This window comes from Bos taurus, chromosome 9 (assembly GCF_002263795.3).
Source record: "Bos taurus isolate L1 Dominette 01449 registration number 42190680 breed Hereford chromosome 9, ARS-UCD2.0, whole genome shotgun sequence".
Taxonomy (NCBI): domain Eukaryota; kingdom Metazoa; phylum Chordata; class Mammalia; order Artiodactyla; family Bovidae; genus Bos; species Bos taurus.
In genome coordinates this window covers 59,613,069-59,636,681 of record NC_037336.1, presented here as the reverse complement: position 1 = coordinate 59,636,681, position 23,613 = coordinate 59,613,069, and the positions used below count along the sequence as shown (strand labels likewise).

Below are 23,613 nucleotides of genomic sequence, written 5' to 3'. Positions count from 1 at the left end.
ATCTCCTTGCAGTCCAAGGGACTCTCAAGAGTCTTCTCCAACACCACAGTTCAAAAGCATCAATTCTTTGGCACTCAGCCTTCTTCACAGTCCAACTCTCACATCCATACATGACCACAGGAAAAACCATAGCCTTGACTAGACGAATCTTTGTTGGCAAAGTAATGTCTCTGCTTTTGAATATGCTATCTAGGTTGGTCATAACTTTCCTTCCAAGGAGTAAGCGTCTTTTAATTTCATGGCTGCAGTCACCATCTGCAGTGATTTGGGAGCCCCCAAAAATGAAGCCTGACACTGTTTCCACTGTTTCCCCATCTATTTCCCATGAAGTGATGGGACTGGATGCCATGATCTTCGTTTTCTGAATGTTGAGCTTTAAGCCAACTTTTTCACTCTCCACTTTCACTTTCATCAAGAGGCTTTTTAGTTCTTCTTCACTTTCTGCCATAAGGGTGGTGTCATCTGCGTATCTGAGGTTATTGATATTTCTCCCGGCAATCTTGATTCCAGCTTGTGTTTCTTCCAGTCCAGCGTTTCTCATGATGTACTCTGCATATAGGTTAAATAAACAGGGTGACAATATACAGCCTTGACGAACTCCTTTTCCTATTTGGAACCAGTCTGTTGTTCCATGTCCAGTTCTAACGGTTGCTTCCTGACCTGCATACAGATTTCTCAAGAGGCAGATCAGGTGGTCTGGTATTCCCATCTCTTTCAGAATTTTCCACAGTTTATTGTGATCCACACAGTCAAAGGCTTTGGCATAGTCAATAAAGCAGAAATAGATGTTTTTCTGGAACTCTCTTGCTTTTTCCATGATCCAGCGGATGCTGGCAATTTGATCTCTGGTTCCTCTGCCTTTTTGAAAACCAGCTTGAACATCAGGAAGTTCACCGTTCACATATTGCTGAAGCCTGGCTTGGAGAATTTTGAGCATTACTTTACTAGTGTGTGAGATGAGTGCAATTGTGCGGTAGTTTGAGCATTCTTTGGCATTGCCTTTCTTTGGGATTAGAATGAAAACTGACCTTTTCCAGTCCTGTGGCCACTGCTGAGTTTTCCAAATTTGCTGGCATATTGAGTGCAGCACTTTCACAGCATCATCTCAGGATTTGGAATAGCTCAACTGGAATTCTATCACCTCCACTAGCTTTGTTCATAGTGATGCTTTCTAAGGCCCACTTGACTTCACATTCCAGGATGTCTGGCTCTAGGTCAGTGATCACACCATCATGATCATCTGGGTCGTGAAGATCTTTTTTGTACAGTTCTTCTGTGTATTCTTGCCATCTCTTCTTAATATCTTCTGCTTCTGTTAGGTCCATACCATTTCTGTCCTTTATCGAGCCCATCTTTGCATGAAATGTTCCTTTGGTATCTCTGATTTTCTTGAAGAGATCCCTAGTCTTTCCCATTCTGTTGTTTTCCTCTATTTCTTTGCATTGATCTCTGAGGAAGGCTTTCTTATCTCTTCTTGCTATTCTTTGGAACTCTGTATTCAGATGTTTATATCTTTCCTTTTCTCCTTTGCTTTTCGCTTCTCTTCTTTTCACAACTATTTGTAAGGCCTCCCCAGACAGCCATTTTGCTTTTTTGCATTTCTTTTCCATGGGGATGGTCTTGATCCCTGTCTCCTGTACAATGTCACAAACCTCATTCCATAGTTCATCAGGTACTCTATCTATCAGATCTAGGCCCTTAAATCTATTTCTCACTTCCACTGTATAATCATAAGGGATTTGATTTAGGTCATACCTGAATGGTCTAGTGGTTTTCCCTACTTTCTTCAATTTCAGTCTGAATTTGGCAATAAGGAGTTCATGATCTGAGCCACAGTCAGCTCCTGGTCTTGTTTTTGCTGACTGTATAGAGCTTCTTCATCTTTGGCTGCAAAGAATATAATCAATCTGATTTCGGTGTTGACCATCTGGTGATGTTCATGTATAGAGTCTTCTCTTGTTTTGTTGGAAGAGGGTGTTTGTAGTCATGTACAAATGTGAGCGTTGGACCATAAAGAAGGTTGAGGACAGAAGATTTAATGCTTTCAAACTGCGGTGCTGGAGGAGACTCTTGAGAGTCCCTTGGACTGTAAGGAGATCAAACCAGTCCATCTTTAAGGAAATGAACCCTGAATTGAAAGGACTGATGCTGAAGCTGTGGCTCTAGTACTTTGACCACCTGATGCGTAAAGCCTGTCATTGGAAAAGACCCTGATGCTGGGAAAGATTGAAGGCAAAAGGAGAAGAAGGCAACAGAGGATGATAGTTAGAGAGCATCACTGACGCAATGGACATGAATCCGAGCAAACTCCAGGGGAGAGTGGAGGACAGGGGAGCCTGGCATGATGCAGTCCGTGGGGTCACAAAGAGTTGGACATGACTTAGCAACTGAACAACTAAAGAACCAGAACTTTGATTTTAAATTTTAATCCCTTTTCCCCTAATTCTCTGCATCTTTAATTTCTACTTTTATTTTTATATTCCTTTTTAGTGCTTGCTTCTAGTTCTGAATTGTAAGTTTCATTTATTTTAATTTATCATTTAATTTAATTTATCATTTATTTTCATTTATTATTTTATTTTAATTAATATAGATATTCAAGGCTATGAATTTTCTTTTGATCACTGCCTTGGATATATCCACCAGACTCTCTGACATGTAGCATTTTCATTTTTAATATTCAGAAGTTTGGTAATTTCTATTTTCTTCAATTTTTTTCTATGAGTTGTTTAACAAAATAAACATTTTCCAGGTTGGAAGTCTTTTTACATTTTTAATTGTATTTTTCACTTCTAATTTTATTGCATTGTGATCAGTGTGTGTTGTTTGTAACGTTTTTACTTTATGTAACTGTATGATGTTTTCTTTGTCAAATAACATATTAACAATTTTGGTGAATTTTTCATGTGCACTCTAAGATATTTTTTTTTTATTTCAAGGATAGTATTGTATATATTTAAAGACATATCCAATTATTATATTGTTTCAATCTTCTATGTTCTTATTTATATTTTTCCTTTTATTTTGTACTGAAAGTGCGTTTCCATCTTTTTTCCTTATGTCATCAGTACTCCTGATCTGTATTAGAACTTTATGTGTTATTTGGGGTATAGGTATTTATAACTATCCTATCTTCTTTGTGAACTCTGGCTTTTAGCATTGCATAATGCATTTAGTTTTCTTGAATGTTGCCTTTTGGCCTAGCTTCTACTTTATATTAGGATTACAACCCTACTTTCTTATTGTTCCCATTTTTGGCATTCTTATAACTGACTTACAAAGAACTTTTGGAAATTTTAATCCAGGAAACAAAACTGGTAAGATCAAATCTTAATTATCTGTGTTTTAAATAGAGAAACATCAGAAGCATAAAATAACACTTATCTTTGTCAGTGCAGGTATGCCTTGTTTTAAAATACCCCAAAAATAAAATATGAACTTATTAAAGACAATAATTTTGTTATGCATTGTATGCTGCTGCTGCTGCTAAGTCGCTTCAGTCATGTCCGACTCTGTGTGACCCCACAGACGGCAGCCCACCAGGCTCCCCCGTCTTTGGGATTCTCCAGGCAAGAACACTGGAGTGGGTTGCCATTTCCTTCTCCAATGCATGAAAGTGAAAAGTGAAAGTCAAGTTACTCAGTCATGTCCGACTCTTAGTGACCTGCAGCCTACCAGGCTCCTCCGCCCATGGAGTTTTCCAGGCAAGAGTACTGGAGTGGGGTGCCATTGCCTTCTCTGATGCATTGTATAGTTACTTTGTAAAAAAATCAGTGATATATACTTTTGAGTAGTAACTATCAAGCTCAGATAAGGCATAATTTTATTTATAAATAACTGTTTGAGTTTTTTAATTGAATTTAATAATGATAACATGCATTATTTTAAAAATTAAACATTTAAGTGAAACATACATATATTCCAGAAGAAGTCTATTTAATCCCTTTGTTTTAGTATAGTAACTATGTTTATTCATCTCTAGCTTTTTATGTAAGCTTATAATCTTTATATGGTTGTAATCAATGAGTTATACCACATTTTCTTCTTTTTAATTTAGCATTATGTCAAAGAATTTGTGTGTGTGTATGTATGTGTGTGTGTATGTGTGTATATCTCTAATTATAATATTTAACCCTTTATTGGCATCATATATTCTATCAAGTCAGTATGTGGGAGTGTGCCTTATTTTGGTTGCACTATTCTTGGACCTTAACTGTCATCTAGATCTCTGAAGCAACTCATCTGGGAATTTTGAAATAAGAGTTCAGTAGATGGAAGAGGTGGAAAGTATGAGTAGGGGAGATATGGAGAGAAGGGCATTCCAAGCAGTGAGTTACCCTATCAAAGATACTGAGATGCAAACCCAATAGACTATTCAGACAATGCTATATATTTTCATTGTTTGGAACTCTTAAGGCAAAAAGGATAAGATTTTGAGGACCTTAAATTCTAGATAGACCATGAAAATAGTAACTAAAGAATACATGATGATCTGATTTGCATTTTAGAAAATCATTATAATAAGTATATGGGCTTCCCTGGTGGCTCAGATGGTAAAGAATCTGCCTGCAATGTGGAAGACCTGGGTTCGATCCCTGGGTTGGGAAGATCCCCTGGAGGAGGGCATGGCAGCCCACTCCAGTATTCTTGCCTGGAGAATCTTCATGGACAGAGGAGCCTGGCCTGCAGTCCATTTGGCCTCAAAGAGTCGAATACGATTGAGTGACTAAGCACATAATAATTATGTGGAGAAAGGCTAAAATGGAATCCAGGGTAGAAAAAGTGGAACTATTTAGGAGACTAGTTATAAATCAGGCATGAGATGACAAGGGTCTAAGCCACAATGGCAGTAATAAGGATAGAGAAATAGGAAGAGAAATCAAACAAGATTTGGTCACTAATTGGCTGCAGTCAGTGAGATTAAAGGAGGAGATGAAGATGTGTCCCAGGTTTCTGACTTCAAGGATAATAAGTATTTGTCTAATGAATGAACAGTATGGATAGCAGTATTAACCAAACTTGAGAGTTAAGATAATGGTTTCAGTTTAGGTCAATCTAAATTGTAGGTGCTGGTGTCAGATGAGGGGTTGGATATATAATGATACTGGGAGTCTGGAGAGAGGTCTGGGTTGAGCTGTAGACTGGGCTGTCAGTCCTGAGCAGTTCCTTATGTTCAATTATTGTAGGGCATGTCTACCTGGATATTCTACTATCACCTGAACTTCAACATAATCCAATTTTAACTCATCAACTTTCCCCCCAAGCAAATTTTGTCAGCTCCCTCATGGCTAACTGTGGTACTATTAAACCACTCACCTCTAGACTCTAAGCCACAGATGTAAACTTTATGCTTTTCATCTTTATCGTTATTGCCAAACTAGTCTTTAACAAGTCCCACAGTTTCTTTCTTCAAAATTTCTTAGTAGAATTACCTAGGTGCCCAGAAACCTAAGTTTCAATCCTGACTCTGCTGCTAACGGGAAGATAATCAACTTGTACAAGCCATAGCACCTTACTAAGTCCTCATATTCAAATCTGGAAAAAAAAAAGTTTGGCTTACATAGTGAATTCTCTTCTAAGTGTTTGAATCTATATTTTTTCTTGCTGATTCTGATACTACCATCTAGGTTTATGTAACTGCTTCCAAACTTCTGTTCCAGTTTTTAGTGTTATACCTATCCAATCCCATGCATATATTAGTCACCAGAAACTTCCTTTAACCACTAATTTTTTATGTTATGTCCTTGTTCGAAAACTAGTCTTGTGGCTCCCTTTTATCTGTTGCATCAAGTCTGACTTCTTTGTCTAGTTATCAAGGTTCTATAAAATGATTTCTACCTAGCTAAGCTTATCTTTCATTACCTTCTAACATCATCTCTTATCTCCAGTCAGTCTAGACTTCTGACTGATTCCTTCAAATAATTTGATCATGATCTTTTCTCCATTTGAAAACCTAGTACACTTCCCCTGAATCCTAAATTATTTTTCAAATATCAACTCAACTCAAATATCAACTCAAGTTCTCTCCTCCAGGGAGATTATACTCACCCATTCCATTACTTAGCATTCACCTTTTCTCTGATTTCCAAGAACAGTTGTGTTCTGTGATGCAATTTAGTACTTAATCCATAGGTTTAACTTTTGACTGATTTCTGTGTGGGGACCATCTTCTGTATCTGCCACCACTTCACAGAATATGAAACCTGCTGCTGCTGCTGCAAAGTCCCTTCAGTCATGTCCGACTCTGTGCGACCCCATAGACAGCAGCCCACCAGGCTCCTCCGTCCCTGGGATTCTCCAGGCAAGAACGCTGGAGTGGGTTGCCATTTCCTTCTCCAATGCATGAAAGTGAAAAGTGAAAGTGAAGTTGCTCAGTCGTGTCCGACTCTTAGTGACCCGTGGACTGCAGCCTACCAGGCTCCTCCATCCTTGGGAGTTTCCAGGCAAGAGTACTGGAGTGGGTCGCCAGTACCTTCTCCAGAACATGAAACCTAATGCACCATAAATACATGCTGGTTTATTAGCTTCCAGGAGCACACTCATTTCTTAAAATAAGAAATAGGCTATAACCTCCACGTTTGAGATAGCAAAACAAAATAACAAAGCCAGAGCTCTGTTGGAAAGGTAACCTGTAAGATGATTTAAAAATCATATGCTACAGTGGACATGGGTAATTGAAGAGCCTAAATAGTCTATTAAATAGAAAGTTAACTCAAATTATTTTTTATTGTATTTATATACAGTTGCTGGTTTGGGCATTATGGGTCAAGTATTGTCATTAGAAGTTGTGCATTTAGGAACTGAATTGTCTATGCTCTGATAAAAGCACTTTAGTTTTAAGGATGTCACTTTTAACTACTGAAAGTATCTAGTGCAATTTCAACTTATATATATTGTTTTAACAGGTCAAGGTTTCAAATAGATTCCATGAATTACTTGAAGAAAGCAGCCACAAAATAGGCCATAAATTACTTGATTATGCCCCAAGTAATATTTTAGCTGAGTTTTGAAATTTAAATGCCTCTTTGGACTTAAAAATTTATTTCTATTACATTAGATTTCAGAAGAGAAGAGAACTTATCAGCCACTGCTCATCTTTTCTCCACATCTGTCATCAAACTCTTAGCTAGTTTTGTAATTATTATTTAGTACTTTTATATTTTTTCAAGGCACCCTGAACTAATATTAATTATCATGACAAACTTGCAGAAATACTGTTTGATTCTATAAGACTTTTTCTGGTATCTCTGAGTTTTTGGCTGTCGTCTATTTATAAGGAAGTTTATTTAGCCGTGACACTACCTTCAAAAAGTTTAAAGTCTCCCAGGTTAACAATGAACCACAGAGCAAAGACAGGGCCAACCTACATGCAGAATTTAAATGTAAACCCTCATGGGCTGAAGATCGGATTCTAAAGAGAACCATGATTCATAGTCTATGTTCTCTAAGGTTGAAAAAGTGTCTAGACTCCTGAGAGCAGGTGTCAGCAGTCTTTACCACGGTGGTTCTCAGTGTAGCAGAAGTTGTGGAAAACCACATCAAGGATTAAAAAGCTGAAGGGGACAAAGCTGTCTCTCAAAACACAAGAGACCCAGAGAATATGAAGTATGGCAGAGACCTCATGGTTTCCATCTGTTCAAAAACCACTTGGGTAAACATTTCAGTTGGTTTTCATTCCCTGCCCCCCATCCTGCTGGTGTTTACTTACTATTCACTGCATCTGCATGATATATTCTTATTAACTGAGAAAAATCCGCTTTTTCATAATTTGGATGTGATTGTACAGCCACTTGTCCTCTAATGATAATTACACCATCACATAATTTATATTCTACAAAGCACTGTTGCAGACATTATTGCATATAATCCTATGACAAGCCTGTGAGGTAGGTATGGCCAGAAGCTGTTCTAGTCATGAATAATTTGAGATTCAGAGCAGTTAACTGATTTTTTCCCTCAAGATCACATATCTAATAAAATGCCATTAGAACTGGAACCCAGGTCTCTTGACCTAAAGTCCAGAGATCTTTCTATTATTCTTGGATTTGTATTATCAAGCTTGTTAATGATCACATTCAAAGGGGAAAATGATGATAAAAATACGAAAGGATTCACATTTCATTGAAAATGAGGATGAGGACTGAGACTCCCTATGTTGCCTTTCTGATTCGATCATAGAATTGTAGGATTTGATAATCAATAGAGCAATGAATTGATAAAACCATTTTTTGTTATTACATATAAAGCCCTACTGTTATCTAAGTTCTTGATTTATGGGATCCTGGAGAATAATGCATCTTATTTTCAAACAGTCTTGGGGTAGGGCAGCTCTGGTCCCTCTCAATATGATTCTTTCCAATATCTTAACTTCCGTCATCACGAAATATTTACCATCTAATCTAAATCCTGACTGCTGTCATGTAGGCATACGTCCTTTTGGTCAGTAGATGCTAGTGTACAATTTTTATTTATACCTTTGGAAGCGAACAGGAAATACATCTGAATGATTTCTGACTGCTGACAAGCCCTAATAACTGATAGTTCCAGACATTGAACTGAATGTCCTTTGACAGGGATGGCTATTTTGAGGGGAAAAGACAGAAACTAGCAAAAACTTTTTTTTCAAGCAGGTGTGATTTTATGATGGCATTTTATGACAGAAACTAACCAAGTGTCCTGTATATGGTTTATGATGTTATAAGCTCCTGGCCTGAGATTTCTTTCTCATTATTCATGTTTATTTGACTTAAAGCAAATTAAAAATCAGACAAGAATATTGTGATATAATTTTGATTTTGCAGATGTAATAAGACACCTGAGCAACTTCAGAGAAGTTGGCTTCTTTTATTTGTGCTCTTTAGTTCTGTTCTGAAAAATGCATTTGCATTTTCAGAGGCGATATTGTGCTTCGCAGTTTGGCTTGTGCAATTTTGAGCACTTGATCCGCACTTGATATTAATGGCAAACAAGAAACCTCTGTATGTTATAATTATTTTTCTAGCTGCAAAGATTTTAAAAATTAGTCTACTCTGAAGAATAAACTATAACTGGAGTTCTCTGACTACAGTGTATATTGATGCATTTCTTTGAATTTTTTTCTTCAGCCTGTGCAGTAAGTGGTGTACAATTCATGGAAGGAGTTTGTGTTTTTCCGTTCTGAAAAGACTTCTTTCTGAAGGCCCAGTTTGGTATCATGCACGTTCAGTGCCAAAAACAGATGTCAGAGGTCCCATAACACTTGTTACCTTTGTAGCTTTTTTTGTGAGTGGTCCACTTTCCATTGCAGCAGATGAACCTGACCCTGACCAAGTCTGATTGGCCCAGCTGTGAACATCAGACCAAATGGCAGCATTTATAAACTGACCGTTATGTCCCTTCCAAATTTACCTCCCAGTTGCTCTCTGGGAGTAATGCCTTATACTCAACATTCAGACATGTGTGTGAGAAAATGATCTATTTAGCTTGGGGTTTCAAGATGGTTCTTGATGGTCTTGCCATTGTAATTCATTTTTTGCAGCTGGAGTCTGTAACCTCTTAATTTAGGATGATGCATAGAGAACATATACTGAATATCAGGCTCAACTTTTTAAAAAAAATTTTCTTTATTTTATTTTTGGCTGTGCTAGGTCTTCGTTGCTGCTCAAGCTTCTCTCTAGTAGCGGTGAGGGGTCTACTCTCTAGTTGCAGTGTGTGAGCTTCTCATTGCAGTGCCTTCTCTTATCGTGAAGTACGGGCTCTAGAGCACTCGGGCTTCAGGAGTTGCACACGTGGGACTCTAGAGCACAGGCTCCAGTAGTTGTGGCACATGGGCTTAGTTGCACCACATCATGCAGAGTCTTCTGGACCAGGGATCAAACTCGTGTCTCCTGCGTTGGCAGGTGGATTCTTTACCACTGAGCCACCAGGGAAGCCCCAGGCTCAGCTTTAAAAATGATAAAATGGGACTTCCCTGGCAATCCATTGGTTAAGAATTCATGCTACCCCTGCAAGGGGTGCTGGTTTGATCCCTGGTCGGGGAACTAAGATCCTGCATGCTGTGTGGTATGTTCCCTCCCAAATAAATAAAAGTAAAAAGACTTAAAAAGTGATAAACAATTCAAAAAAGAAATTGTAAATTATGTCTCACAAACCACAAATCACAGGCTCAGACAGATAATATAGCCTTGATTTGATTATGGTTCTTGGTAACAAGCAATAGTTTTCAGCTGGGAACCATGCATATGTTCATGGCCTTGCGTGTGTATGATAGGTCTCTGTAAAGACCCTCTGCAAGGAACTGTAGCAGTCAGGGGTTAGTTCACAGCAGGGCCACTCTGAGTATTGTGGAAATAGGAGATTTCTTATAGTAATTAGACTTGAAACAAACATGGGAGAAACTGGAAAGTAGGGTCCAAGGAGTTCCTAACCAATTTGCCTGAAATGCTGGCCGGATAAACAAGTCAGAGCTTACAGGGAAGTCGGTGTTGACTGATCTGGGAAGCTAAGCTCATCCAGCTGGCAAGTGGAACCATGGAAAAGTCCTTGGGAAACTGGAGTCTATGTGGTTACTCCCGCTGAGGGTCTACATTGCAGCAGCTGATGATGTGCCTGAAGCCACTGTTGGCCAGTAGGGCCATCAGTTGTCAAGAAGAGCTGGACGTGGAAGAGAGCAGAGTGAGAACAAGCTGGCACCTACCAGGCTCCTCTGCATGTGTTTGCTACTATGTCAGACTATGATCACCTTCCAGGAGTAAAAGCTGTTGGCCAACTTTAATCTGGAAACCTCAGGGTTCTCAGCTAACCTGAGTGGACAAAGCATAGCATAGTATAGGCTTGTCAGTTTCTACGGGGCTATGTAGGAAAGAAGAGTCATTGTTTGTAATTGAGAACCGGCACTATCCTAGTAGTGTCATTTGAGGGCTATTGAAAGGTAAACCTGTCGACCACCATCCCTCCATCCACCAATCTGTCTTCAGTGGTGCCCAGGGTTCTTACCAGTCATCTCCATTTTGGGTTTAAGTATTCAGTTCAGTTCAGTTCAGTTCAGTTGCTCAGTCGTGTCTGACTCTCTGTGACCCCATGAATCGCAGCACACCAGGCCTCCCTGTCCATCACCAACTCCAGGAGTTCACTCATACTCACGTCCATCGAGTCAGTGATGCCATCCAGCCATCTCATCCTCTGTCGTCCCCTTCTCCTGCCCCCAATCCCTCCCAGCTTCAGAGTCTTTTCCAATGAGTCAACTCTTCGCATGAGGTGGCCAGAGTACTGGAGTTTCAGCTTTAGCATCATTCCTTCCAAAGAAATCCCAGAGCTGATCTCCTTCAGAATGGACTGGTTGGATCTCCTTGCAGTCCAAGGGACTCTCAAGAGTCTATAAAAATTCCCAGTTAAAATGCAGAATCTTACTGAGAGAGTTAATACATTAAACCTTGTTAGTTTATCATTTATATAAACATGCCCTTATCACTTTGCTGGCCTGACATCTGAGAAGGTTTGGGTAAGGAAGACAGAGAAAGCTTCAGTGTTATCCTGGAAGTTAAGGATGAGTTGAGTATCTTGGTAGAAGCACCTATACATATATAAAAGGAGAAGAAAGAGTGCAAAATTGAAATTTGCCTACCTAATTGTATTTCCTGGTAATAATTCTGCTTAGAATTAGGCTCTCCACTATATTGCTCAAGGGTGAAATTACAAATGGTACTCGTGAGACGTTACTATTCATATTTATGTTCATGAAGTTAACATGAGGATATTTAGAATCATGTTCAGTTTGTAAAGGTATATAAGTGCAATGATTTGTTCTTTAATATCAGAAAAATCAACTTATTTTTAGGTTGCCTGATATTCACACATATTATTTTCATCTAGCACTGCTTGATTCCATTATAAATCTTTGGATAGAACCTTAATAAGACAAGGGTGTTTATTAAGTTTACCTTCCCGTCTTTTCTTTGCTGATGTGGCTTTAAACAAAATGCAGTGGTGATTTCTGTTTCTGACCTCTGGCTAACTGTGATCTCCTGTGATTGGGCTGAGTGCTTTCCTTTCAATGGGCAACATTACAGGCAGAGACGGGGGCACTGGAGGCAGCTACTCGTGTTCTGGTTACTGTGAGCTGGGAGGAGAATTAGGCAAACATGATAGATTGACATCGAGGACATCTGAGGTGAGCAAGTTCTTCTAGTTTATACATGAGGCAGTAAGATAAATTAATAAGGGAGAGTGACAGTCATTTATTCTGACTGGCTTCAGCAGGCATCTCAACTAGGCTGTCGACAAAAGGTCGCAACTCACCTGCCATCGAGACAACCAACAGTGAGTCTGGAGATGATTTGTTTTCAACAATTGTTTAGATACTTTATACTTTGTGGCAACAGAAGAGTGTCTCTTTGCCTTTCCCTCTTCCTCTCCCACCCCTGGACGCTTTAGATCACTTGTGAGTAAGCATGAGCTCTCTCTTTCTAAAAACATGCAGAAGCAATAAATCAGCCAGTTTAAGAAGACCCAGCCAGCCCAACACAGATCGATTTCACAGGGAAGTCGATGGGCTGCTAATAGAATTACAACTACCTGTCAAAACAGGGAAAACATATCTGTGACAGTGACAAAGGGCAAATCAATTTAAGAAAGGATTTTTTTTTCTTCCAGAGACAGATGTGGAGTACATGGGTGTCTCTGAGAGTCTGTAATTACGAATAGAAACCATATACTTGGACTGTTAAAGCTAAGGTTATGTCAATGATTCTGGACAAACATACTGACTCTTCCTTCTTTTCTAGATTGTCTGGTCACTATAGCAATTTGCTCTGTAATAGAATAAATATGTAACAAGAAGCTGCTGCCTGAAAACACATTCTTTTAATTTTGTCATACAGAGTAAGTTGGTTTTGTCCATTAGATAGATTATATTCTCAAAAACTTTGCATTTTCAAGTTTCCTGTTGTGTCTCATTTCAGACAAGGAGCAGTACATTGCCAAGGACATCTATCTGGCAAATTTTTATCTTCTCAGTTAACTTGATCATTTTCAGAGGCCTTGTAAAACTGCTGGCAATGTGACTTTGAGTAAGAGGAATCTTTTTTTCTTGCAAAGATTCCCTTTGCAAGGAAAAACTTCTGGCTTAGTTTCTTGCAAAGGGAATCTCAATCCTAAACAGAGCTTCCAGCCTAAACCCATTGTGTATAAACATGAGGCCTTTTCAGACCAAGGACTTGGTTTTTAAAAACAATTTAATATGAATTAACTTAGCACTTAGCACAGCACCATGGATGGGGGTGGAAAATGTTGTTGTTACTCAACATTTTTTTCTAATGTTATGTGCCAGCCTGGATGGGAGGGGAGTTGTGGGGAGAATGGACACGTGATTATACATGGCTGAGTCCCTTCGCTGTTCACCTGAAACTACCGTAACATTTTTATCAGCTGTACCCCAGTACAAAATAAAAAGTTTAACGTTTTTGGGGGGAAAAAAGGAAAAGATTAAAACATTTTCTTGTGATTAAAAAAAAAGAACAAAGAAAATATCGTGTAATGAGATATATATTTGATTTCTGCTCCCATTGCCTGGCTTACAGCTTCTAAAACCTTCTGAGTTTTTGAAGTGACAAGTATTGTTTTGTATGCTAAGAAGATGCTTGTGGCTAGGGGATTCCTGGATAACCTCTAAAGGAGGCTGGTTGTCAAAAGAACCAAACAAGGGATTAAAAGTTGGGACTTCCGGCCCCACCCCCTGACCTCTGGGGGAGGGGAGAGGGACTGGAGGTTAACTTAATCTCAAATGGCCGGTGATTTAATCAACGTTGCTTCTGTAATGAAACCTCCATAAAAATCCTAACAGAAGGGATCCCTTCTGGATTGGTGAACACACAGAAGTGCTGGGAGGTTGGCAAACGCTGTGAGAGAGCGTGGAGCCCTGTGCACCCCCCACCACCAATACCATCCTCAATGCTATCCTTCCGGTTGGCTGTTTCTCAGTTGTATATTTATTTTTGCTTTAATTCTTTGTGTGTGGGTGGGAGGAAGAAGATAATGACATATTTACTGTTTGATTAGAGGAGAGTTGGGATTTTATTTATTTAGCTGGATTGGGTCTTTCATTGGAAGTCAGATTCTTAACCACTGGACCATCAGGGAAGTCCCTCTGAGTTATATCTTTGATAATAAACATGTAATAGTAAGTAAAGTGCTTTCCTGAGTTTATTTATTTATTTATTTTTATTTTTTGGTGGCACCACATGGCATGTAGGACCAGGGATCAAACCCACATCCCCTGCATTGGAAGCACGGAGTCTTAACCACTGGACCATCAGGGACGTCCCCTCTTTCCTGAGTTTTAGAAAGTTATCAAATCTGAGGAAGAGGTCCTGAGTACTTTATAGTGGGTTTGTCAGAAGCACAGGCGATAATCTGGGGAGGTCAGTCTTGTGGGACTCAGCCCTTTCCTTACGGGGTCTGTGCCAACTCCAGGTAGTTAGTGTCAGAACTGCTTGGTGTGGAAAACCCACACATTGATGTCGGGAGTGGTGAGGTGAGTAGAAGAAAACAGGAGGGTTTTCCCTTTCAGAAACAAAAACTAATCCACTGTTGCAAGGAAATCTAGCCTTATTATAATCAGGAGGCACACTGGGTCTCATACTCACCAATTCTCAGTGACCAAAATGTACCCTCATTTTTTTTTTTTTTTTTTTGGATTTCAAAGCAAATCCAAAAAAATTGCTTTATTTCTTTAAAGCAATTGTCACTATTATGACATAAGCTTAAATTCAACCCAATTTTGGCCTTGCTGGCCTTAGCATAATTCCTGGATGAAATCAGGTTTGGAGAAATTTGAAAAATTTAATACTTTATGTGACCCTGGAAAAGTCATTTAACTACACCAAATTGTTGTTATTTTACGAATAACAATAATAGTTACGTTAGATTATTAACATAGTAATCCCCATACCCTCATTTCTGCTCCCTCCCTGAAGAAGAGCTGCTTTGTGGCAGTGGAAACATGGTTCTGGAATCAGACACATTTTCATTTTGGTGTGCTGTGTGTGTGTGTGTGTGTGTGTGCACTAAGTCACTTTAGTTGTGTCCAGCTCTTTGCGACCCTATGAAGGGTAGCCCTCCAGGCTCCTCTCTCCATGGGATTTCCCAGGAAAGAATGCTGGAGTGGGTTGCCATTTCCTTCTCCAATGGATCTTCCTGACCCAGGGATCAAACCCATGTCTCAAGTCTCCTGCATTGGCAGGTGGGTTCTTTACCATTAGCGCCACCTGGGAAGCCCATTTTGGTCTGCTACCTGCTGCTTACTGGCTATAGGACTTGGGTAAGGGCTTAGCTTCTGGCTGTGCTGGTTTCTGTTCTGTACCATGGGGCCATTAGTAGTGCTTAACCTCCTGTGGTTGTTGTGAGGAGTACCTGGGCTCCAACGCCGAGGGGAGGAGACCTGCCATCATTCCTTCTGTTATCTCCCTTGTGCTTATGACCAGGCCGAGCAGAGAATGAGCTCACTGACCAAGTTTTGCTCTAGAAGCCGGGGCAAAGTCTCCCCATACTGTGTTTAAGTTAATAGACACATAAGAACTAAGTTTGCCTCTCCCCGCACTCTTCCCTTGTCCTGTCTTAAAAATCTTGTGCCTTCCGTTGTCATTTCCAATTCCACCTTTCGACACCTGTCCTATCCCTGCCGGGAGAGCTGGTTAAGGGGGCTAGGAAAATGCTGGGTGGTATTCCTGCTGCCTTGTGTTTGCTGGGTGGTGGCATCTGCCACTGGGGGTCAGCGATTCAGCCTCTTGTTTCAGTTGGTCTTTGCTGACTCCTGTTCTCATCCACACAAACTCATTCGCATCCCCACTCCTAGGGAAATGAAGGTGGGAAGAAGATTTCAACCACTTCTCAGGAATGTTAGAGAGTAACCAATAATGGGTTTTTTTTTTTTTTTTTTCCTTCTAGATTCTTCTCTTCCAGACTAATGCTGATCAGAGCTGCATGCCATGAGGACTTAGTGATAAAACCACACTGGCCTGGCTGCTTCAGAGTGTTATCTGTGAAGAGAGGCGGTGGCCCAGGTGGATGCTCTGGTTATCGGCTTACATCCACATGCCTTTTACTTGGGCCCTAAGTCCATTCACTTTCTGTAGCGGTTTCATGAGATTCGTCCTGGAGCTGTCGCGATCTCAGAGCTATCATAGTGGCATCACTGTTGAACATGAACACATATTGACAATAGCCTTAACTTCTCTTCTTCCTTAAAGAAACTTCTAAACCACGGCACTACGCTGCATCTATGTGGATAGAGACCAAAATGTGAGTTTCCCTTGGTGACGATAGGATAAATGTGTACTTTGTCTCACTTTTCAATTAGGGTGATTGTGTGATGACTCTATCCTTAGTGCATTTATACATTGTTATCCTGGGACTACATCTTCCTCATCATATTAGAACTTTCTGCTCTGAAGGCTGAGGAGTGTGCAATGGCCTGTGGGCTCAGTGTTGGATATTTTAAGTATGGCAGAGCCAGAGGAGGTGTGCTGAGTGACTGAAGATCTCTACGTTAGGCCCTGTGTGGAAGCTCTTTGTGTAAGTCTACACTCTCTGCCTCAGATTCCTCTTTCTCTTGTGTGTGTGGGGAGAACCTAAAAATAGTGCTTGAAAGGGTTGCCAAGATCTTAGCTTTGTGTTGGAGAAACCGTCCACTAATCTTATTGCCTGAAACCAGAGTCAAAGAAGGTGCTCTGAAATGAAGGTTCAGAAGAAGAACAAACATTTCCACATTGATTTCCAGCAAAGCATCCAGCCTTCTACCTGGTTACTGAGGAGGTGAGGCAGATGAGAACGCACCTGCGGCTCAGGGCCAGGGCGGGCGCGTGCCTCCCAGCTCTGGGTCCCTGTGGTGTATGCCATGTTTGATGTGTAACTAACCCATCTCAGCCTCAGGTTTTAGGTATAGCAAGTGGAGGAGAGCTCTGCTATGTTGCAGATGATAGGAAGTATTTTTAAATTTAATAAATGCATGGTATGATTATTCCTTTTTAGAACCACAGACAGAAGCCTATAGGGCTCACGGTTCTGCAGCTGGTGCAGTAACTTCCTCCTCGGCTGGCTTTCTCTCCTCTTCCTCCACCCCAGGGACCTGTTGTGGCTCTCTCCTCTAGTGCAGAGTTAAGACCGTCAGGGGAATACCAGTTAATTGCTGAGTAGCTAATCAGCATTGTAAAGGTCAGTGATAACAGGCAACAACTTACTCATGTTCACAAACAGCAGGATGTGACAAAAACAATTTACCTTGATAAATGTACTTCAGAAATCTACTGAGCTTACACTGTCTCCCTCGGGCTCTGTCTGTCCATCTTCATTGGCCCCTCTCGGTTTCTGCTTCTGCCCCCTCTTTGGGTCTTGTTTCTAGGTATTCCATGTTGCTATCTGGTCCCCTTTGAAGGGTTTCTGCATTCATTTCTGCTGTCTGGGGGTTTTCCCATACTACCCCAGTATCGGATGCCAGCTGACTGTTCTGCCATGACCACTCCATCCTGACACCATCTACCCAGAGGCAGCATCAGATTCCACAGGTTAAGGGCTCAATCTTGCGAGACTACCCTCTGCTTCAGATGTCAGTCAAAAGCTCAGGCTGTCACTTGTGCCTCTGACCCACACAGAGATCAGAGGTTCCAGCCACCCCCAGAAATCAGAAACATTTTACCCACTAGATCACCAGATTACCAGTATTGGGCCCCTTTGAGCTTCGCTCTTGGCTTGTACATGGGGCAGAACGACTCACCACAGCTGCCTGTGCCCCTGGTGGCCACACTGACCCCTGTGCGGGATCAGACTCCTCGTGCCCTGAAGTCCATGAGCCCTCTTGTCCGCATTCCCAGTGGCTGATGCCCCACTTCGTCCTCCTCTAAAATGGGGAGAACGTCCCAGTGCCACCTTTCGCTCCAGGACTGAAGCAACTTTCTTACTGGCCTGCATCAGACAGTCCCAGAAGGAAACAGAGGGTCCAATGGAAAGGGCTTTTGGGGAGAGTTTGAAGGAGGAATTCTTTTCACAGGTGTTGTTAGTTATTAATGCTTCACAAACTTTTTTGTTGCCTTATTAATAATAATGCACTAACTTGTATAATAATAATAATCACACTAACTTCTGTATGTTGGGTATATGAATGAGGTCATTAAAGACTATTCAAGACTTCCCTTTGAGGCTTGCAATCAAATTCCAAAGTCATTTACACATCCTATGAGGCCTCTGACTCCTCTATACCTACATAGCCTGATGTTTAGACTCTCCAGATCCCTAAACTCTGCTTCATTTTGTTTTGCAAGTGGCTGAACTGCTTTCCTCCTCAGGGCCTTTGCACGTGTTGGTCTCTGTCTGAAGCACACTTCCTGTTTCTTCCCTTCCCTTACGTGGCTCGGGTTGCAGTGTCATCTCCACAGAGCTGCTATGCACACTCATAACACCATCTGTATATTCTTCATAGAACTATGGCAAACAAAATAAGACGACAGAAGAGGATTTCACAGGCCTTTCATGACAGTGATCAGTTTAACACTGAGCATGTGGAGGTGGGCGGGAGGGTGTGTTTACTTAATTTGTGATTGCTCTGTATCCATCTCCCCACCGCGTGACTGCACGAATCGTGTGCGCTGATGCTTCCCCAGGCCTAGCACGTAAGAGGCTGACTAGCCCCTGTATGCCAGGGTCCTTATAGGTAGTGTGGGTTACTTCAGTCTTCATTACAATTCTGTAAGCAGAAATTAGCAATCTGTGGTCCATGAACTAAATCCAGCATGTCAACTGTTTTTGTTGGTAAGGAGTCAGTAGAACACAGCAACAGCAATTTGTTAATGTATTGTCTACAGCAACTTTTGGGCTACGGAAGGCAGAATTGAGTAGTTACAAAAGAGATTTGCTTGCAAAGCCAAAAATAATTACTCTCTAGCCTTTTAAAGAAAAGATCTGCTGACCCCTACTATATATGGGGTAACAGAATCTCCATTTCACAAGTGAGGAAACTGAAGATCAATGATCTCATATCCAGATTTCAAGCGGCAGAGCTGAGACTTAAAGTCACCACACTTCCTTTATCATCTTTCCCCATAAACCAAATCTCCCTGCTGACATATGTCTAGGAGAGAGCAACAAATTTCCACAGAGGAGGTGAAAATTTCCTTTGGTCTAAATCTTAAAGGAAAAGTTGGAATTCTGCCATGGACAAGAAAGGACAAAACACTCTAGGCTGAGACACAGAGGTATGAGGGAGCTTGGTGCGTTAGGAGGGAGCTTGGTGCGTTTAGGAGATAGCTAGTCAGACTGACTAAAACATGATGCCAGTGGTTGTGGGAACAATGGGCAGAAAATGACAGATAAAGAGGCTTCTAGAATGCAAAGAGACTGTGCCAGACTGGGGAGCCTGAACTTAAGTTTACAAATTGTGCTTTCTGCTTGTTCATCTTCTCTCTCAGTTAAATAATTTGACCATTTGTTCTAACTATATTTTCCATAAATTATCTACATGTAACACTATATTAGTACTATACTGTATACATTATAAAATATACAAATATGGGAAACTATAAAAGATAAACTGAAGGTAGAATGAATATCTAAAATATATCTTAAAATTTTTAAGTATTAATGGCTTACAAAACCTTTTGGCTTCCTTATAATAATGATGATGCTTAATGAGAGTGATGTTAGTGAATATGCTTAATTATACTTGAAAATCTTGGCTTAACACTGGTACAGCTGTTTAAAGTTATTATTTCAAGATTAATTTTCTTTAATGTGTGGTTTAAATAGCATCACAGCCAAAATGATAACTCACAGAGATACATGGATGCAAGTGAAAGAAATGAATTGTTGGTTTCACTTGCAAATTATAATAGGTATTTTTCAAAACTATCCACCAATTATGCAAAGTTTTTGTTTTAATTTGTCTGCTATGTTTACACCTTCCCTGCTGTCAATTGCTTGTCAATATGCAAATGAATTTGAAAGTGCTCTGTTTTCATATTTTATATGATGTGTTTACAATGTGTTCAAGCCACTGGAACGGTTCACCTGGAAATTTTTAAACAGGTTAGGAAATTGGAACTTTAAGTCTCTAATTTTGGCAGTTCTTGAAGATGATACATATCATGATCAGTGACAAAAATTGTATAACAAAGAAAATAATTCTAAACATCTATTTTGAAATGCTGTCTTAGAGGTTTCTCCAGGAAATGAACTATTTCCTCTCTCCTTACACCATCATGTTTATGTAGAAGGAACATATTTTGTGCTTATTTTTTAAAAAATAACCATACTCAGTGACAAGTCTGATTATTTCATTGCTGAATTCACTTCCTCTTATGGTTGACTGGAGAGTTCAGACTGTAAATGGGGGAAACCTTTGTCTTGGCATTTTCTTGTTATTCATTGGCTTCGTTTGCATTTTCTTTAATCCACAGCCTTTTTGAAATATCTCTTTAAGCCATTTATCCCTTTTGTGATGGCTGATCTAGTTAAAGGTATTCCATATACCCTGTAAGTCCACTTGGCCTGGAATATGGGAGCTGAACTGTGTTGTATCATGTTCAAGTAACTGAACAGCTGAGGGCTCCACTGTCAAATCCTTGAGGTCAATGCACATCTTAAATATTAGAAATCCTTAGCTGCCTTTTTTATAGTTTGGGTATCTAAGACTAGGAGTGCTGACGTTTTACTTCTGCTCCCAGTGGCTCATCTTGTTCACCCCCTGGTGCACACACCTTATTTTGGAGACTGCTGCCTTGAGTAGTGGAAAGCACACCACAAGTTGTTAGAAGTGGGTGACATGATCAGGTCCAATTTATTTTGGGGACTATATTTTGTGACTTTGTGTGTAGACATTTCAAATATTCTCCTAAAGTTTTTATTGTGTACATATTCAAATAAATAAGCTAGCTGGCTTTAAATAATGTTATCCAAATATCTTGAACAGGCAGCCACTCTGAGCCTTGTGAAAGCTGGTCTAGCCTTGTTAGTAGCTCAGGGCCCCTGGAAGTTCCCTGATAAGTCCATAGGCTTTGCCCTTTAGGTTAGAGAATAACTTGCTTTGGGAACAAGGAGACCACTGGGGTGACTTAAACACCTCAGTGTGGAAAGAAGAATAGTTAGGTTCTGCAAGAGTCAGGGGAAATGCTTTTTGTGACCCTATTAACACTAAAGATTTAAGAGGAAGAATTATTAGCTCTGACTCCACATTAAAAAGAGGGAGAAGAATTAAAGAAATGAGAAATGACTCTAGGTTAAGAGTTGCTTGAAGAGTTATACCCTTTTAAGCTTTAATGAAAAATTCTCGTGTTTTTCTTTAATATAAGCATATGAAGATAAAGAGCCAACCACTGACCTTGAAACAAGGAGAGAAAAAAATGGAGTTGGTTCCTGAGAAATAGAAGTTGTCAAAACAATACCTACCTAGGCAAAATTTAATAACCATTTTGGATAAAAGTGCTGTGCTAGTTTATTTTGCAAACCATGTACCCAGTACACGAGGGACTTCATCTTCTGTTAAGCCTACAGGTTTACTTTTGAAGGAAGAATTTGTGTGAAAAGTCTATTGCTTCATTTTATAATTTTTTCAATTACTGTAATTGTGTGAGTTTAGAAGACAAAATAAATTTTAAAACTTGAAGACTACTCTGTGTAACTGCAAATGGCTTACAACATGGCATCCACATACGACTGTGCTTTCCAAATTCTTGAGTGATTGGAAAATGCTTTTTATGTCTTGGGAAAAGGAATATATAGATAGACAAAATGTTAAATTGGAAGCTTACCCAAGGTACCAAGATATGATCGATATCAGACACCAGAATGAGTTGTGAGACAGAGCATCTGTTTGGAATTTCGAAGTAGGCGCTTAAAACCTGGTTTTATGACTCGTCAATCTTTTACTCACTTTGTGTGTAGAAGAGTTGAGAAGGTTCCTATCCATAGACAGGGAATTTTTGTAAAGGGCTTCTTTGGACAAAGGTGCTGGTTGAGTTATGGGTTTTGCCCCCTCTACCATCAAGGGCAAGGTTTAGGAGGCAACTGCCTCTGGCCTTCAACAAATCTACAGTAAGTTACCTACATACAGATGAGTTCCATTACAAGAGTACATCTGTAAGTCCAGTTTGTTTGTAAGTCCAACAAAGTTAGCCTAGGTACCCAGTTAACACAGTCAGCTAGGTGATACTGTATATAATAGGTTTATTATACTTTTCACACAAATTGTACATTAAAAAAAAACAAGCAAAAACACAAAGCATTTTTAATCTTACAGTACAGGACCTTGAAAAGTACAGGAATACAGTACAACAGCTGGCATACAGAGGCTGGCATTGCACGCACAGGCAAGAAGAGTTACTGACTAGAGTGGGGAGAGGAGGTGGAAGATGGTAGATCTGAAGGATTGTCAGCAGTAGGAGATGGAGGGCAAACTGCAGTTTTACTTACACCTGAAGTTTGATGGAAAGACTGTTTACATCTTTGAAAGTTCACAACTTGAAGGTTTGTATGTAGGGGACTTCTATACTTGGAGATCTTAAAAGTTTGCTTGTATTTAGCCAGACACCAATGGCAACCCACTCCAGTACTCTTGCCTGGAAAATCCCATGGATGGAGGGGCCTGGTAGGCTGCAGTCCATAGGGTCGCTAGGAGTCGGATATGACTGAGCAACTTTACTTTCACTTTTCACTTTCATGCATTGGAGAAGGAAATGGCAACCCACTCCAGTGTTCTTGCCTGGAGAATCCCAGGGACGGGGGAGCTTGGTGGGCTGCTGTCTATGGGGTCGCACAGAGTCGGATACGACTGAAGCAACTTAGCCGCATATATGGGGAATCTAGAGCATGAGGGATGGGCTTCCTAACTGCCTTGGCCCTGGAGGAATGAATTATTTCTGATATATTAATATTAGGATTAGCCTATATCCTCTGAATTTGTTTGGGTAAAGAATTTGTGAGTATTTCCCATGGGAAATGTGGGTTATTCATGAGAGAAAGTTGGATGTGGTGTCTTTGGTCCTGTTTGATAGTGCTGATTGGAAGGGTGGAGGCACCCCGGCAGACAGAGTGAGCTTTAGGTCACTGATGGAGTCCTAGCAACTGCAGGAGAAATCAAGTCACCAGCCCGACTGGAGATGCATTGCTTGAATCAAAGAAGTAGCAACAGAGGTGATGATGCTTGAGAACCCAAGGAGCTCTCAAATGTGTCTCAAAAATAAGAGCTTTAAATACTTGACAGATCCAGAGAGCATGATGTTATCTTGCAGTGTTACCAATCAGAGAAAGCCTTTCTTCCTTTCTTTCCTCTTTTACCTTCCTCCAGTATATCCAGGCAGGACAAGAAGATGGGGATGAGGTTTTGGAAATATGAGACAGGGAGAAGAGGAGAAAGCTAAGCCAAGATGATGTAGTTACCAGATCGAGCCTGTGTTTGTGATCTAATGTGCTTGGAAGCGTTTTGTACTCTGACAGTGAACTGAAAAGTATAGTATTGCCCAGGGTTGCTTCTCAGGGAGAGAAAGGACTTTCCTTCAGTGAGTACATTTTAGTAGCATGAAAGTGAAAGTGTTAGTTGTTCAGCTGTGTCTGACTCTTTGTGACCCCATATACTATAGCCTGACAGGCTCCCCT

The 23,613-nt window shown here is 40.3% G+C and overlaps 1 long non-coding RNA gene across 3 annotated transcripts in view; it reads left to right on the top strand.

Annotated features, from left to right (window-relative positions):
- LOC101902479 (uncharacterized) overlaps positions 1-23,613 on the top strand; it is a 157,902-nt gene that overhangs the window by 42,954 nt on the left and 91,335 nt on the right. Inside the window, exon 3 of one of the 3 annotated variants that reach the window (XR_009495824.1) lies at positions 15,922-19,220. This is a non-coding gene — a long non-coding RNA (uncharacterized lncRNA). Of the gene's footprint in view, positions 1-15,921; positions 21,706-23,613 lie in introns of those variants that run through there. The other 2 variants (XR_235861.5, XR_808829.4) reach the window with 2 other exon arrangements.